Here is a 17,663-nt window from a genome sequence, read left to right as displayed (position 1 = left end):
GCTAAGCCATTGATGAAAAAGTGTATTGATGACATACTCTAAGACACAGAGAATGGGCACACTAAAACATATCAAAGATGTAAGGTTTTAGCTAAGTCATTTGTAAAGCCTAACTAAGTTCATTAGAAAGAGAGCCCCAAGAAAACTAGCAAGTGCCGAGCAGAAACAAGTGACGAGTAGATACAAGTGTTGAGCAGAAACAAGTATCGAATAGATACAAGTGCCGAGCAGAAACAAGTGCCTAGCAGAAACAAGTGTCAAGCAGATACAAGTGCCAAGCAAATACAAGTGTCAAGAAAATACAAGTGCCAAGAAAATACAAGTGCCGAGTAACACAAAGATGCCAGGCATTAGTAAACCAATAGTGCCGAGTTGCTGCATTATTTCAAAGATCAAAGATTCATCATATCTGACCTGACAAGGTTGTTATCTTGAATTCTGTGAATTAAATAGAAGATAAGAGTGATGAGATAGTGGCACAAAACACCATGTAGAACATTTTTGGAGAATACAACTGGACTCTAGACGAAGTTTCTAGATAAGAGCAAGATATGGGTTAGAGACATTGTATCCTACCTAATCCATTTGAAACCCTAAAGTTGGAGAGGGAGAATCGAGTGGCAAAGGCAATCCAGATTTCTATTTAAGGAATAACAAGGTCATGAAGCAAAGAGAGAGGATAGGTCAAGCATGGAAGTATAAAGTGCTAAAGGAGGTGCTAAGGACTAAGAAAGCATAGTTACTCTACTTCAAAAAATGACCATAGATATGATTGCATTGGTATGATGAGTAAGAAGACTCAAGGAGATGAAGCTTGAGATGACAAGCTATCAAAGCTGAAGTGATTAAAGCCAAGCAAAGGATTGAGCTGAAGTGTGATCTGAAATCTCCAAGATATGTTGTAAGTTGTATTAGATCAAAAAGCCATTATTGTTACTTTCTAGCAATTGTAACAGTTAGTTTAAATCCTATGGACTTAGGTTGGTTTAATAGCCATGTTGTAAATCCTTTAATAGGGTGAAATTCCAAGTGAATGTTCTAAATTCCTTTGATCAGGCCCATTCCTAACAATATGGTGAAATCCTCTAACAAGGTCACATTTAACAGTGTGTTGTAAGCCTTTAACATGGTAGGCTTTTAATAGGGCATCACTTTAGAAGAGTGAAAATCAAGTAGCATGTTACTAGTGGTTTTTCCCAAATTGGGTTTCCACGTAAATCATTGTGTCATGTGTTGATCTTGCATGTTTTATCTCTACATATTGATTTACTGTAATTTGCTAGGATGATTGATTTAAGCTTGGATGGATGAAAAGTTTATGGATTCACTATAATTTGTGAAAAAGTATTATTAGGGCATTTGGACCTTGGATAACTGATTCACCCCCCCCCCCCCCCCCCCCCCAAGTTATTCTAAAGAATTCTAAAAATTGGTATCAGAGCCAAACTGCTAATTCAGTTTAAAGGGACTAGAAGTAGAAAAGATCAGAATGCTTAAGAGAGAAGTCCCCAAGCTCAAAAAAGACAATTTTGTTGCATGGAAAAGTTTGATGAAGCTACATCTTGGATCCATAGGAGATTATGCTCAAAATTCAATTGTTATTGAACATGTTGATCCAACTGGTACTCTTACTATGGAAGATTTGAATACCAAACAGGAACACAATCAGACAATGCTAGAGACTGCTTGTGCACTCAACTATGCTGAATTTGATGATATCAAAGGATGTGACTGTGCATTCAAAATGTGGAAAGCCCTATCAGAAATCTATAGAGGAGATCACAATGTCCAAAGAGAAAAAAGAGAAAGCCTCAGAGGAAAGTTTGATGATATGAAAATGGAAGAAAGTGAGAATGCTGCTCAATATGGAACAAGAATAAAGGAAGTGGTAAGTGCAATAAGATGTTTGAATAGTCAATTGGATGAAGATACTATTAATAGTAAGTTCTTAATAACCTTACTCCCTATCTATGCTATTAGAGTATCAGCAATATAAGAACTAAGATGTGTACTAGGAAACAATCTAAGTTTTGAAGGAATAGTGGGTAGACTGACTGCATTTGAGTTATCTAACTTTGATAACTATAGATCTGAGAACATTGAATCTGCTTTCAAGGCCAATATATCACTAAAAGATGCTAAACAGGTAAAATCAAAGAAAGGAAGAAAAATGAAATATGTATCCAGTGACAGTAGCACTGATGAGGAAGATGTGGAACAATTGGAAGCATTGCTAGCTAGAAGATTTCACAAAGGCAAAGAAAAATTCAAAGGTAAGATGCCTATCATTTGTTTCAATTGCAATGAAGTAGAACATATTGCTACAAGGTGTACATAGAAAAAGGATTACAAGGAAGGCAACAAATACAAATATAGAAGAGAAGATGACAAGAAAGATTACAAAGACAAAGGCAAGAAGTGTTATATTGTTGAAGAGAATTCTGATGATAATGATGATGAAGTTGTTTATGTAGCCATGAAGGATTAGTCTAATGAAGAAGAACCTACAACACTAGTAACATGTATGAACAAAAATGATAGATGGATCATAGACAGTGGATGCTCACATCACATGATAGGAGACAAAAGTAAGTTTGTTAACTTTACTCAATATGATGGAAATAGTGTTAGACTTGGTAATGATGCTCCATGTCAAATAAAAGGAAAAGGCTCCATTAAGCTTACAGAAAATTTTTTATGTGATAATGCATACTATATTGAAGGATTAAAATATAATTTTCTGAGTGTCTCATAGTTAGGCAATGTAGGATGCAAAGTAGAATTTGGAAACAAAACTGCAAAAATCTATGGTACTGATGGAAAATTGATAGGAAAAGGAGATCAAACAAGAAGTAATCTATTTTACCTTGATATGGATGATGTTTCTTGTTTTGTTGAAAAATTTGATGATAGTGGTTATGGCATAGAAGGCTATGTCATGTCAACTTTGACAATCTGGTCAATATCAGTAAAATGAAGAAAGTCAGTGGTTTACCTAAATTAAAAAAACCTGACAATATCATGTGCAAAAAATTTTAGATAGGAAAGATGACAAAGTCAAGTTTAAAAAGAAAAAACTATACATCTAAAGAAGTACTTGAGTTAGTTCATACTGACTTATGTGGTCCAATTGAAGTACAAAGCTACAAAGGAGATAAATCCATAATGTTGTTTGTTGATGACTATTCTAGGATGATGACTGTTATGTTCTTAAAGTAAAAAATTGATGCTTTTCAAATGTTTAAGTGGTATGTGGCTAGAGTTGAAAAGGAAACAAGAAAAAGTTTAAAATGCTTGAGATCAAACAGAGATGGTGAATTCACATCAAACAAATTTGAGATATTTTGTAATGACAAAGGAATCAAAAGACAAACGTCAACTCCTAGAACTCCCCCATAGAATGGAATTGTTGAGAGAAGAAATAGATCTGTGATTGACTGTGCCAGAACATTAATGATGGAAAAGACTATTGCTCTAAAATACTAGAGAGAAGTTGTAAGTGTAGTTGTTCATACACTGAACCAAGTACAAGTCAAGAAAGAAGTCCAAGCTAAAGAACCAAAGAGAATGAATGAATATAGAACCTTTGTGTATTCTTATGAAGGAATGACTATTGACAAGGATGTTGTCAATCAAGTTGAAATTCAACAACAAATTTTAGTTTCAGTCGAGTCACAACCAGTGAATGTTGAGTTACATTCAGAAGTCGAGTTGCAGAATAAAGAAAATGCACAATCTGATCCTGAAATAAGTACACATGAAATAGATGAAGAACAACCTGACAATGAAGTGCATAGTGACCCTGAATCTGAAAGATCAAACATGCAAACAAGGATAGAACCAAGATTATCCAAATATGTAAAAAGACATCACCCTGCTGAATAGATAATTGGTGACAAAGATGCAAGACCAATGAAAAGGAACAAACTAAGACATGAATCATGTCTAATCAGCAAACTTGAACCTAAGACAATATATGTTGCATTACAAGATGATGACTGGTATAAAGCTATGGAAGAAGAGATTGATCAAATAAAGAAGAACAAAACTTGGAGTTTGGTTCCCAGACTAGTTGACAAGAATGTGATTGGCACCAAGTGGGTATTCAGAAACAAGCTAGATGAGAATGGTGAGATTACTAGAAATAAAGCTAGACTAGTATGCAAGGGTTATGCTCAAGAAGAAGGATTAGACTATGGGGAAACATTCGCTCTTGTTGCTAGAATGGAAGGAGTAAGAACTTTACTTGCATCTATTGCATATAAAGGTTTTAAAGTCTATCAGATGGATGTAAAGTCTGCTTTTTAAAATGGTATACTAGAAGAAGAAGTCTATATTGAACAACTAGAGGGATTTTTTGATGAGAACAATAGGGATATGGTTTGTAAATTACATAAAGCACTCTATGGTCTGAAACAAGTACCTAGAGCATGGTATGAGAGACTTCACAAGTATCTAGTGGAAATAGGATTTGAAAGAACTGATGATAATAGTAGCATGTACATCAAATTAGAAGAAGGTAAGGATATTATTATATCTAAAATCTTTGTGGATGACATAATTTTTGGAGGAAAGGAAGTGCTTTGCAAAGGCTTTGCTGAAAAAATGAAACATGAGTTTGAAATGTCTATGTTTGGAGAGATCAAATTTTTTGTTGGATTGCAAGTACATCAACTAAAACATGGTATATTTGTGACACAATCAAAATACATAAAAGAGATACTTAAAATGTTTGGGTTGGACAAGTCCAAACTAGTCAGCACACCAATGGCAATAGGAAATAAGCTATCCAAAAATGATGTATCAGCTGAAGTCAATCAAACAATGTACAGATCCATGATTGGAAAACTACAATATGTTGTACATAGTAGACTAGACATAGCATTAGAAGTTGGAATAGTGGCTAGATTCTCTGTTGATCCCAAAGAAAATCATCTCATAGCAATAGAAAGAATAATGAGGTATCTCAAAGGAACTGATAACTTTGGTCTATATTACAAAAAGAATGAGAAGTTTGAGCTCAATGCATATACAGATGCAAATTGGGGAAGCAACATTGATGACAGAAAAAGCACAAGTGGAGGTGCATTATTTTTAGGTAAAAGGCTAGTTACTTGGACTAGCAAGAAATAAACATGCACATCGCAGTCCACTGTAGAATCAGAATATGTGGCAGCAACAGTTAATTGCACAAACATTGTGTGGCTTACACATCTATTGAAAGGAATAAAAGAAGAGGTAACTAAACCTGTGATATTGTATTGTGATAATACAAGTGCTATAAATATATTCAAAAATCTAGTAATGCATGCAAAAACCAAGCATATTGCAATCAAGTATCATTATGTCAGAGAATTGGTAGAAGACAAACAAGTGAAGTTGGAGTACATTGACACAAAGGAACAAACTGCAGATATCTTCACCAAACCATTGCCCAAGGATGCTTATGAATATCTTAGAGGCAAGTTGGGGGTAATACCCCTAATTAGAGTAGTATAAAATAACAAGGAAGTTTCCCTACATCAACAGGAACAAATCATTAAAATATCAGAAGAATGATGTAGAGGATGACAACAGGAGTAGAAACTCCAAATCAGTCACAAGCATGGTGACAGAGGGAGAAAACATGAGATGCAAAGCTTATACTTTTCTTGTTAAAGATGCTACATCTTTGGCATTTATGTCAAAGAGGGAGAGATATGTAGAAAAACTGATCAATACAAAGCAAGAGGGAGATATATAAGAAAGAGGGAGATATATGAGATCAGTAGTAAGGATGCAGCAATCAAGAAAGTAGTAGACAATGTATACAATCTTGGTGGTAACTAAGTTGATCAATTGATTAGTTTGGTTTTCCATCAATGCCAAAGAGGGAGATTGTTAGAAATGATTGAAAAACTCATGAGGGAGATTTTTGGAAATGACTAAAGAGATCATACATAAAAAGTAATGGAACTAGTAAAGAATGTTCTCAATCATTGTTTTGTCATTGATATCAAACTTGTTGCTTGTAGGAATGACAATTGCTTTAGTGATCCAAATACTATCAATTGATTGATTGACAAGGAGGAGGCAATCAATAAGATGTAACTAGTACACCTAGAGAAAGGTTGAGGTTATGATGTTGCAATGAAGTAAAAGGATCAGCTAAGCCATTGATGAAAAAGTGTATTGATGACATACTCTAAGACATAGAGAATGGGCACACTGAAACATATCAAAGATGTAAGGTTTTAGCTAAGTCATTTGTAAAGCCTAACTAAGTTCATTAGAAAGAGAGAGCCCCAAGTAAGCTAGCAAGTGTCGAGTAGAAACAAGTGTCAAGCAGATACAAGTGCCGAGCAGAAACAAGTACTAAGCAGAAACAAGTGCCGAGTAGAAACAAGTGCCGAGTAGAAACAAGTGCCAAGTAGATACAAGTGCTGAGAAGATACAAGTGTCAAGTAGATACAAGTTCTAAGAAAATACAAGTGCCAAGAAAATACAAGTGCCAAGCAAATACAAGTGTCAAGTAACATAGAGATGCCGAGCATCAGTAAACCAATAGTGCTGAGTTGCTACATTATTTCAAAGATCAAAGATTCATTAGATTTGAGCTGACAAGGTTGTTATCTTGAATTCTATGAATTAAATAGAAGATAAGAGTGATGATCTGGTGGCACAGAACACCATGTAGAACATTTTTGGAGAATTCAACTGGATTCTAGAAAAAGTTTCTAGATAAGAGCAAGATATGGGGTAGAGACATTGTATCCTACCTAATCCATTTGAAACCCTAAAGTTGGAGAGGGAGAATCAAGTGACAAAGGCAATCTAGATTTCTATTTAAGGAATAAGAAGGTCACGAAGAAAAGAGAGAGGAAAGGTCAAGCATGAAAGTATAAAGTGCTGAAGGAGGTGCTAAGGAGTAAGAAAGCATAGTTACTCTACTTCAATAGATGCCCATAGATATGATTGCATTGGTATGATGAGTAAGAAGACTGAAGGAGATGAAGCTTGAGATGACAAGATGTCAAAGCTAAAGTGATTAAAGCCAAGCAAAAGATTGTGCTGAAGTGTGATCTAAAATCTGCAAGATATGTTGTAAGTTGTATCAGATCAAAAAGCCATTATTGCTACTTTCTAGCAATTGTAACAGTTAGTTTAAATCCTATGGACTTTGACTAGTTTAATAGCCATGTTGTAAATCCTTTAATAGGGTGACATTCCAAGTGAATGTTCTAAAGTCCTTTGATCAAGCCCATTCCTAACAATATGGTGAAATCCTCTAACAAGGTCACATTTAATAGTGTGTTGTAAGCCTTTAACAGGGCAGGCTTTTAATAGGGAATCACTTTAGAAGATTGAAAATCAAGTAGCATGTTACTGGTGGTTTTTCCCAAATTGGGTTTCCACATAAATCATTGTGTCATGTGTTGATCTTGCATATTTTATCTCTGCATATTGATTTACTGTAATTTGCTAAGATGATTGATTTAAGCTTGGATGGATGAAAAGTTTATGGATTCACTATAATTTCTGAAAAAGTATTATTAGGGCATTTGGACCTTGGATAACTGATTCACCCCCTACTCTTAGTTATTCTAAAGAATTCTAATAGTTATATAACATGCAAAATTTAAAGTAGGTAACCCCTACATAGTAGCTAGATAGGTAGGTTTTCCTTCCTTGCAATTTGTTCTAGCTTAGCTATTTGTTTCCCTAGGTAGTTTGCTCCTATTTTCCTAGTTTAGTCTATACTTTTTATTTCCAAGTTGTCACATTTTGTGTATAACTAGAGATTAATAGAGTTCTTTCAAGCATTATCATGCTTAAATCCCTAGACAGAGCCAGTTGTTTCCCTAGTTTCAGTTCATATCTTTTACTCTATAGTTTTGAGTGAAGTCAAGTGTCAATGTCTTGAGTTTGAGTTTAGATTTCCTATAAGATGATCTTTATTCTCATCATCCCTTTGAGTCAACTTAATATAGGAATCATATGAGCAATGCATTAGTCTAAAGCTAGGTGATTAGGGTTTGGAGGGTTTGTTATGCATTATCACGATGAGAAGAAGGTCTTGATATTCTGCTAATTCATATTTTCTCATGCCTAATCTTGTTGAAGACAAATATTCATGTTGTAAAGTAGTTCTTTATGAAATCATTTCTAAATCTCTAAGAGTTTCTAACTTTGTGATCAAATGTTTATATGTAAAGATGCATAAATTTAAAGAAATCACATACATATACAAAAAAAATACAATAGAGAACATTGAAGACTGAGGCTAAAGATTAATATGAAAATCATGAGCACAAGTTAGAAGAAAGATCAATTGATTTTAATATAGAGTGAGAACTAAAAATTGTAGAAATGGTGAAAGAACCAAGTCAAAGGTGGTATAACTCTTAATGAAATAAAATTAATGTTTAATATTTAATCTGCGTATATATGTTGTAGAGATGAAAAGTCAATTGAATGAAAGAATACGTGCTATTGGCTTGTTGAAAAGTTTAAATGCTTACCTATTAGATTGGGTCCCATTTAAATATTAAACGAAAGTTGAATTCCTTTAAGTCAGTAGATCTTATAATATCAACAATCATTGTTATGTCACTATGAAGATTTGTTTGATCATTATTTGTAGCGACACAATGATAGATCAACATGTGTATCAATGGGCCTATTATATTCCATAGGGTACAAACATACCAAATGTTAGATTCTTGGGTCAATGAAGTACTACCACATGTATTCCATGAGCTATATAATTGGAAGGTAGGAATGCACTGCAAAGAAAATAAAAACTTAAAATCTTTTGTTGTCACTGTTGGTTCAAAATGGATCTACATTTATCGCCATCTTGCTATGTAAAATTGTCAAAAGATATGTATAGTGACATAGTGACGATTAAACATGTGGAACAGATGGACCCGTGATGCAAAGGAAAATCAATGAGTTAAAATATTTAAATGGACACTGTTAGATTGGAGATGGATATACATTTATTGCTATCTCTCTATCTAAAGTTGTTAGGAAAAAAGTCATAGTGACAAAGTGATAGGAAGAAATGTGTATATCGAAGGACCCATGTAAGAAGTTGTAAAGGAAGGTCATAACATTATAATCATGATTGTTGATTTAAGATTGATGACCAAAATTTGAAAATGTAGTGACCATTGGAATACAAAATACATGAGTTTTGCACAAAACAACAGAAGATGAAGTATAAGCAATTTTTCTACAAGTTTTTTTGAGATTGCATGAAGATGAAAAGTAATGGAGTGTTTTCAGGAATAGTAGGGATTTAGAATAATCAGTAGAAGAGATATGACATGGTCATATCATGATGCAGATTGGATAATTTCATATTTTATTCTCATTTTCTTTTCTATTATATGAACGTTTCTATGCTAGAATTAACAAAAGATATTAGAAAACTATAAATGTAACCTCATTTGACAATACAAAGCTCGAAAAACTTGATGGTGAATTGGTCTATAATTCTATTTACCCTATTTTCTTATCATGTTTTGTTGCCCATTCTTAGATTAGTTCTGCACGAAGAATTGAAGGAAAATTATGTGTGATCTTGTGATAATCAGGTGGATTCCATTTCATATTGATATTTTTAGTAGAATTGATTCTATTTAATTTCATAATATATTACACTAATTCCCTTCTTGTTAATTTCATATCATGTTAGATAGTTTCATTGGGAATTGAAAAATAGGTGTGTATGAATCTATTAGTAACTTGTTGAATTCCATTTCATTCAACTCTGGTAGTCAAAGTAATTCCATTTGCCCTCATGTGCATCTCTTTTCCTAGTCTTCTTTGCATTTAGATGGTTAACACTACATTTAGAATAGAAGTAAGAGTTATAAATCTTAAGATAGTCTATTATAATCATTCCATTGGGTGTGATATGTTATTCAAATCCATTTTGCCTAAATTTTTTGTGCCTACAAATAATTTGGTTATCCTTTATTGCTCTTAAGTTAAGATCTTATAATGTCAATACATTTGATCTCATAAAAAAAAAATTATTACATATCATTGCAAATAATAGGGAGTTGTACCTATTCAATCTAGAAGGTAGTGATAGAATACATACACTAACCCATTTGTTGGTAAACATCCTTTTGTCTCTCTAAGCATTGGGTATCAAAGAGTCAAGATTATAAAATATAATAGGAGAACAAACTATTAACCAATAGTCCTCTACCACAATTTTATCCTCTCCCTCTATTTCCAAAGTCTCTCTGGCCTCTTCCTTTTCCACATTGATCATGTTTCTTTTTGAGATTTTCCTCTATTTCAGATGCCAACTGAAAGCATTTATGGACTGTATTATGAGAACATAGATTTAACTCATCTTGGATATTCGTCCTCAACCCTTGGATATATCTAGCAAGTTTAACACACTTTGGTTCCACAAACTTAGATTTCATAGTAAGTTTGTGGAATTCATCAGTGTGACTTGAGACATCCATCTCCTTTTGTCTTAGACTCTATCTCTTCTTATAAAGTAAAATTTCATAGTCCACAGGTATATAGGATTCCTTCACCAAGGTCACCATCTTCTTCCATGTACTTATCTAATTTTTATCCATCTTCACCCTCTCTAATTGAGTGAAATTCAACAAAGTTATGGCTTGCCTCTTCAACTTGGATTTGGCTATCTTAACTTCCTGATGCTCTGGTATCTCCTCACAGTCAAATAAACTAGAGAGTACATCAATCCAATCCATTACTTCCTCTAGATCCATCTTCCCACTATACATAGGAAGATGAAGTTTGGTGTCCATAGTCCTTCTCTCCATGGATTTCAAAGTCTTTAGGAACAACTTCTATTCTACAGGAATCTCTTCCTCTTTCTTCGGCCAAGGGGTTTCTTTATCACTCCCCTCCTCAATCTTAATATCCTTTCCTATATTTTTCTTTAATTTTTTCCATCTCTTTCTTCATTAACTTCCTTTTTGCATCTTGCTCCTTCACCACACTCAGTACTTCAACATTGGTCATTCTATTTGGAAGATCATTTTCTTCTCCACCATTTGGCATGATTACAACTTTATCTTTCCCCAAAGATCTACTAGTTTCCCTAATACTACTTTGAGTAGATTCCTAGACTATATCAAACTTCTCACTTAGAGGTGCACAAAACTACTTCCCCAATACAATGTAGGGCTCTAAAAATGGTTCCCAAAACCAACAATATCTAGACTAGATCTACTTCAAAGTCTAGAATACCTTTATGACATGACAAGACACAATATTAAGGTCAAATGTTTTAGGGGTGAAATATGGTCTCTATTAATAATAAAACTCAAACCTTAAGTGTTGGAAAATTAAACCCCACAAGAATTCTTTTGAAATTCAATCTAGACACCCAAACCTCTAAATAGGGCTACAAGGAGGAATCATGGATTTATGAAGGAAACTTACATGGAACTCCACCACAAAAAGTCTTGACCACCTCCAAAATCTTTAGTCCGCTAATCAATAACTCCTTCCAAGTAAGGACTCTTGTCCAATCCCCTAAGTCAAGTTGTTTACAATTCTCTCCTAGGCCTAATAGGGCTATTGGGTCACTTTTTCAAAGAAAGTACTAGAATTTACATCATCTTCCAATCAAACTAATTGGAACACTTTAGGAATATCAAAAAACATCTAAATCCAAGGGTTTAGGATTCAACTCGACCCTTGGGCCAAGTTGTGTCTTTAAAACCTAATTTTGGATAGTCACATTTAGATGCCTATCTAGAGGGTTTAATGTGTTCTCCCAACATCCTCTACTTCCTAATTTGAGACCCCAAAAGTCTTAAATTATGTCCTCTCCCCTTCCTTTCCACCAAGGCTCATATTTTTCCAATGGTGGAATCTTTGGGAAAGAGAGATTTTGTATCAAAACCCTAGTTAGGGCCTTTCTATGACCAACAACTACACAAAAAAGGATAATTCTCATCCCATCTATTCTCATGAATTCAAAACCAATTGGAAATCCTTCATAAGACACTAGGAAAAATTTTCCAATCCTTCAATGGAACATATTCGTCTGTATAATTTAGTACAACTGATATTTCAGAACTTTTTTTATAGCAAAATGATAGGATTTTATTAATTTTAGTAAAATGCATACATTTTATTTTCCTCTTCTATTGGAGAAAGGTTTCTCAACCTTATTTATACCAATCCCAAGAAATTCCAAACAAAAAAGATGGTTGTGAACATTGGGATTCAAATCTTGCATATTTTTGCAAAAAGTTGCATTATGCAACATTGACAACTTTTTGAAAAAGTTGTCAAATGTTAACAATATTTCTAAAACTTTAATCGTAGAATCCACTTCGGAACTTAGAAAGGTTATGAAAACATGTTAACCTTTTTAAAACCTCCTAGAGTACTTTACCACACTCTAACTTAGAAATTTTCCAAAAATGGCTAAGGTAGACAACTAGATTTATAACACACCAAATGTCACCTTGCCTTACAAATGGACATTATTTCTAAAATTGGATTCAAGATTTAACTACTAATCTAACCCTTTGTCTTTGATCCATTTTATGTGCTTGCAATGATGAATTTGAGGGTTCTCCTGCACCACAAAATCCTATACAAATATTGTTAGAAGGATTATTTACATATAAATTCAAGTTCATTCCATGGGAATGAAACTCCTACATCCATGGAATGACCAAATGCTTCCTAGGCGCCCAAAACCTTGCAAAAATGAAGAAAACTTGCATGCAATCAGCAGTTTTGGAAAAAGGAACTCCTATTTGTCTTTAGGGTAAACTTTAAGAAACCTCCCTCCAAAAAAAATATAAAATATTGGCAAATATTTCATTATTTTGAAAAACAAAATTATTTCTATTCGCAAATCTCTCAACTTTTTCATTCTAAATATTATTTATATTGGTGATTATTTTGGAGTCATAATATTTGTGTAGAAACTATTGGCAAATGTTAAGAATAATAGAAAGTTCTTTAATCATCATAGAGTAGTACAAATCAATATCAAACATTTTGTATCTCATGGAATATTATGAGGATCATTACATTATATTTAAATCAATAGTGAAAAATAAATATTGATGATATATCCCTAAAGTAACTAATAATTATGATAATTATTAGTGAATTAATTATAATTTATTCAATAATATATAATATTTAAGTGAATCAAATCTAATCATGCATTGCATATTGTGGTGAATCTTTGAGTTTAAATTTTTTAATAAAATAAATTATTGAGTGATTTTAAATATTTTAGAATTAAATTTGATAAAAATGTGATGATTTAAGTTGCATTAAATATTAAATTATTAGCCAAATTACTAGCCTAAATATTCTAAAATTAGACAATTGGAAAATATTAGCCACTAAAAAATACCTTGTTTGTCTTAATGCACTAGAGATAGATCAAACACCATGCAAAAAGGACATCTATCCCTTGCTCTCTCAATCAACTCTACCTCTCTCATTTGAGGATCCAAAAGACCCTTATGTCTACCCTTCATGTAAATTCCACCATTATCCTTGTTGACTATCACCATAGGATACCAAAGAGAATCAATAAATATCCCCTTTTCACACACCATCTACTATAAATCAAAATCCTTATGATCAACAACAGAGCATTTCATCACTACCAAGGAAGTCTTGTTTTTTAGATCTGCACCACCTATTATTTGATCTTCTAAGGTAATATACCTCTTTTGACCAAAAAATATAATCCTTTCATCATCACCATTATCACTTGGTAAAGGGTTAAGGTGAAATTTCTAGCCATCCTTATGGAGAGTTTACACATTTGCCAAACCATAGTGTATAGTATCCCTAGAGGCTTGCCATGGCCTTCCAAGAATAATATGACATATCATAGGAATCACATCACAAAGAGCCCTATCAACGTATGATCCAATTAAAAAATCAACAAATTCTTTCTCTCTAACAATAGTATTTTTCCCATCACTCACCCATGAAGCCTTATATGGTCTCTTAATGGGAAACTTTTGCAAATTTAGTTTGTTTACCATCTCATAAGAAACCAAATTATCAAATGATCTAGAATCAATGATCATTTTACAAACCTTACCATGACATTCACAATTCTTTCTAAAGATGGATATTGGAGCCTTATTTTGCTACTGCATTCTTCTCAACATCAAGGTTTCTCCTTCCATGTATGGTGCAATGTCTATACCCTTCCCTTTGTCTTCCCATTCTTCTTCCCAACCTTGTGCTTAGTTGACTCTCTTATCGACCTTCTTATAGTCAACCTCCTTCTCAAGAAACCTAAAGGACTAATGCCCAATGCCTCCACAATTAAAACATTTACTAGTGAATGCACTACTACCCCTATCACAACTAGATCTACCACTTCCTCTTTATTTTGTATCAACATTCTTACTTTTGTCCTTACTATATTATTCCTTATCATTAGTAGATTTTTCTCCTCTACCTCTGTCTACATTTCCTCTACCACCACTATTCTTCTCTCTTCTCCTCAACTTCTTTTCAGCCCTTATGGGAAACTTGTAACATTCCTCAACAGATCTAGGGGTTATAAGACTTAAGTCATCTTGGATGTTGAATCTAAGTTACCCCAAGTTTCTTGACATTTTCTCTTCCACATACTCTTTATGACTCACTTTGATATCCAACTTATGGAATTCTTTAGTGTACCCTTGTACATCCAAGTCTTGTTGCCTAAGACTTTGTATCTTCTTGCACATTTATACCCTATAGTCACTAGGCAAAAAAATTTCTTTCATCTTGTCCATCATAGTATACCAAGAAGTAATCTTGGGCCTACTATTCTTCCACCTCTCTACCTATATACAATCCCACCAAATTAAGGCATGTCCTTTGAGTTTGGACTTTGCAATCCTTACCTTTTATCCATCCTCAACATCTTCACACTTAAAGTAGTTCTCCATGTCACTGAACCAATCAATGAGTTATTCATCATTTATCTTACTTGCATATAAAGGTAAGATTGATCTCCCTTTTTCATCTCCATTCCTTATGGCTCTAAAAAACTTAGCCATATTGTCCTCCTTAGGATCAAACTATACTTCTTCTCTCAAAGGGATCTCTTCTTCTCCCTACTCTTCAAAGTTATCTTCCTCTTCCTATCTACTTTTTCCTATCTTTTTCAGTATGGTTAATTTACCAACCAAGGATTTCATCTCCTTTTCCTTCTCAATATTTTCCCTTCCTCCTTGGTCAAGGGCTGCTCTCAGCCTTCTATTCTCTACTATCTCTTCCTTCACAAGATTGGAAGGTTCAACATTAGTTACCCTCTAAGGGATCCCCTCATCTTCACCTTTTGACATCTCCACAAGTATGAAGATCAACTATCAAAAGGTACAGGACACACTAAGACCTCAAAAAAGATCAAATACACCAATGTCCCCAATAGATTTATTTTGTGACCTAGTATGCTCCTAGGCTATGATACCAATTGATGGAGTGGATAAAGTGTGATGGGGCCAAAAAAATTCATAATGCAATAATTGTAAGGGAAATTAAAGGTTCCTCAAACTCAATAAACAAAAACTATCCTTTCCACAAATCCAACACCCTTCCAAAGGCTATGGGGGATGTATTTCACCTATCTAAGATGGATCCAAGAGGTTTATAGTGGTTTTAGGCTCTCAACCTACTCCAAGCACTCAAACTCTTCAAAATTGCCTAGTAGGACTAATTGGCCCCAACTAGGTCTCTAGCAAGAAAGATGTAATTTTTTCTCACAAACTTTCCAAAGGACTCCACAAAAAAAATAAAAAAATTCAGATACCCATTTTAGTCTTCTTTAACATATCTTAATCTTACTATAGGTTGTTTTCGACCAACCAACAAATCCTTCAACTATGCACCCTTTTTAGGCTTAAAACATGGTTTCCAAAGAAACTACTAGTTGCACTTGCTCCCAATGCTCAAGAATTTCAATAGTCTCCTTAAATGGATCCAATCAAAGGAATACCAAGTCAATTTGATGCTCTAGCCTCTTCAAGTAAGAAACCCCCATATTGCTATCCTACAAACCCTAAAACCTAGGACTTTCTCAATGTGTGACTTCTTAGCCCTATCTCAATAAACTAAAGGTTTATTAACCATCTCCAATACATGTTTAGACATAATCTACCATAAAATGTCACCCTCCAATGGATAGATCTCTTGCTGCTACTCCTTAGGCATGTATTTCATGCACCTACAACCACCTAAACTCTATTAGAGGACACCAACCTTTCAAACTCCTATCCAAAAATTGTTAGAAGGATTATTTACATATAAATACAAGTTAATTCCATGAGAATTACACTCCTACATACATGGAATGACCAAGTTCTTCCTAGGTGCCCAAAACCTAACAAAAATAAAGAAAACATGCTTGCAATCAACACTTTTGGAAAAAGGAACTCCTATTTATCTTAATAAAAAAGAGATGGATCAAAAACCATGCCAAAAGGCTTAAAAAACCATTACAACACTAAGGAACCAATCCAAAAAAGAAAACTAATGCAAAAATGATTTAAAATGGAGTTTTATTGCATTCTTTAACAATAGTCTGTACAAATGTTGAAGGAATCTATACACTTATCTTCTCTATTGATCCTATGCCTTTAAGAGGCTATTTAGGATGTACTACAAGTTAACAAACTATATTCCATTAGTTGGAATATATTACAAATATTAGAACATTTAAAAACTTATTTTCCCTCCTAACTAGAATATGAACGTTAGGATTCAAGTTTTGAGTTTTAAACCTTATTTAATTGCTTTATATAATAACTTATCACTTCCTACCACTTAGGACTTGTTCTAGGACCACCCTAGGACCTATTTTACTCCTCTAATTAATCTAGATCCCTTGTTGGGAATATTGGCTGGCCTTACATCATTTTTGCTAAACCCCTTGTCAGGACTTTTAGGACTTTTGAAGTTTACATTCAATCGATCATTACATATTTCCATTATAGGGTTCAATATATTCCAATCCACCTTTAAGGATTCCATTGGACTTTTGTCTTTTCTTGCAACCAAAGTGTACCTAGATGTTTTCCTAGGTGCTCTTGCCCCAAAATCTCAACATGATTCTAGATAGAGGCCATTACAGGGTTATTAGGGCTCTAAGCCCAAGTAGTGATTGTCTTAGGGTCCTAGAGGGGATCAAAGGATGTAGACCCCATAGGCACAACTAGATAGGACTCAAAATTTCTCTAGGAGTATATATAGTGGATCTAGTCAGATTGGAGGTCCACATCAATCCAAATCATAGGGTGTGTAGATTCAAACCCATGGGCCAAGTTATAGTTGTGGTGCCATGGGTCACATAGAGATCAAGAGTGTCGACAAGGATAGTTAGATGGTGGTTAGAGAGGGGCTACTTTAGAGCCTAGTGTTGGAGATGTGGGTAAGTCCCATGGAATATTTGAAGTAGTTGATAAATACTAGGATGAGCATTTGGTAATGATCATTAAGGCCACATGTATGATATGATGCAGTACAATACCATTTTGTATTGACTCCTTTATATCTCCATTTGCAATTGAGTGTTCTAGGCTAGGGGTAGTTAGAAAAGATGTTAGTTGGGAGGTAGAACTAGCCTTAGGAGCCAAGGTGTTAGTTAGTTCTATTCTCTTGATGCAGGAGCATCCTAGGGTTTTTAGCAA

This window comes from Cupressus sempervirens, chromosome 11 (genome assembly GCF_028749045.1).
Source record: "Cupressus sempervirens isolate cs-2001-9-10 chromosome 11, ASM2874904v1, whole genome shotgun sequence".
NCBI lineage: Eukaryota > Viridiplantae > Streptophyta > Pinopsida > Cupressales > Cupressaceae > Cupressus > Cupressus sempervirens.
The sequence above is the reverse complement of the archived record's forward strand: the minus strand, read 5'-3'. Positions refer to the sequence as shown.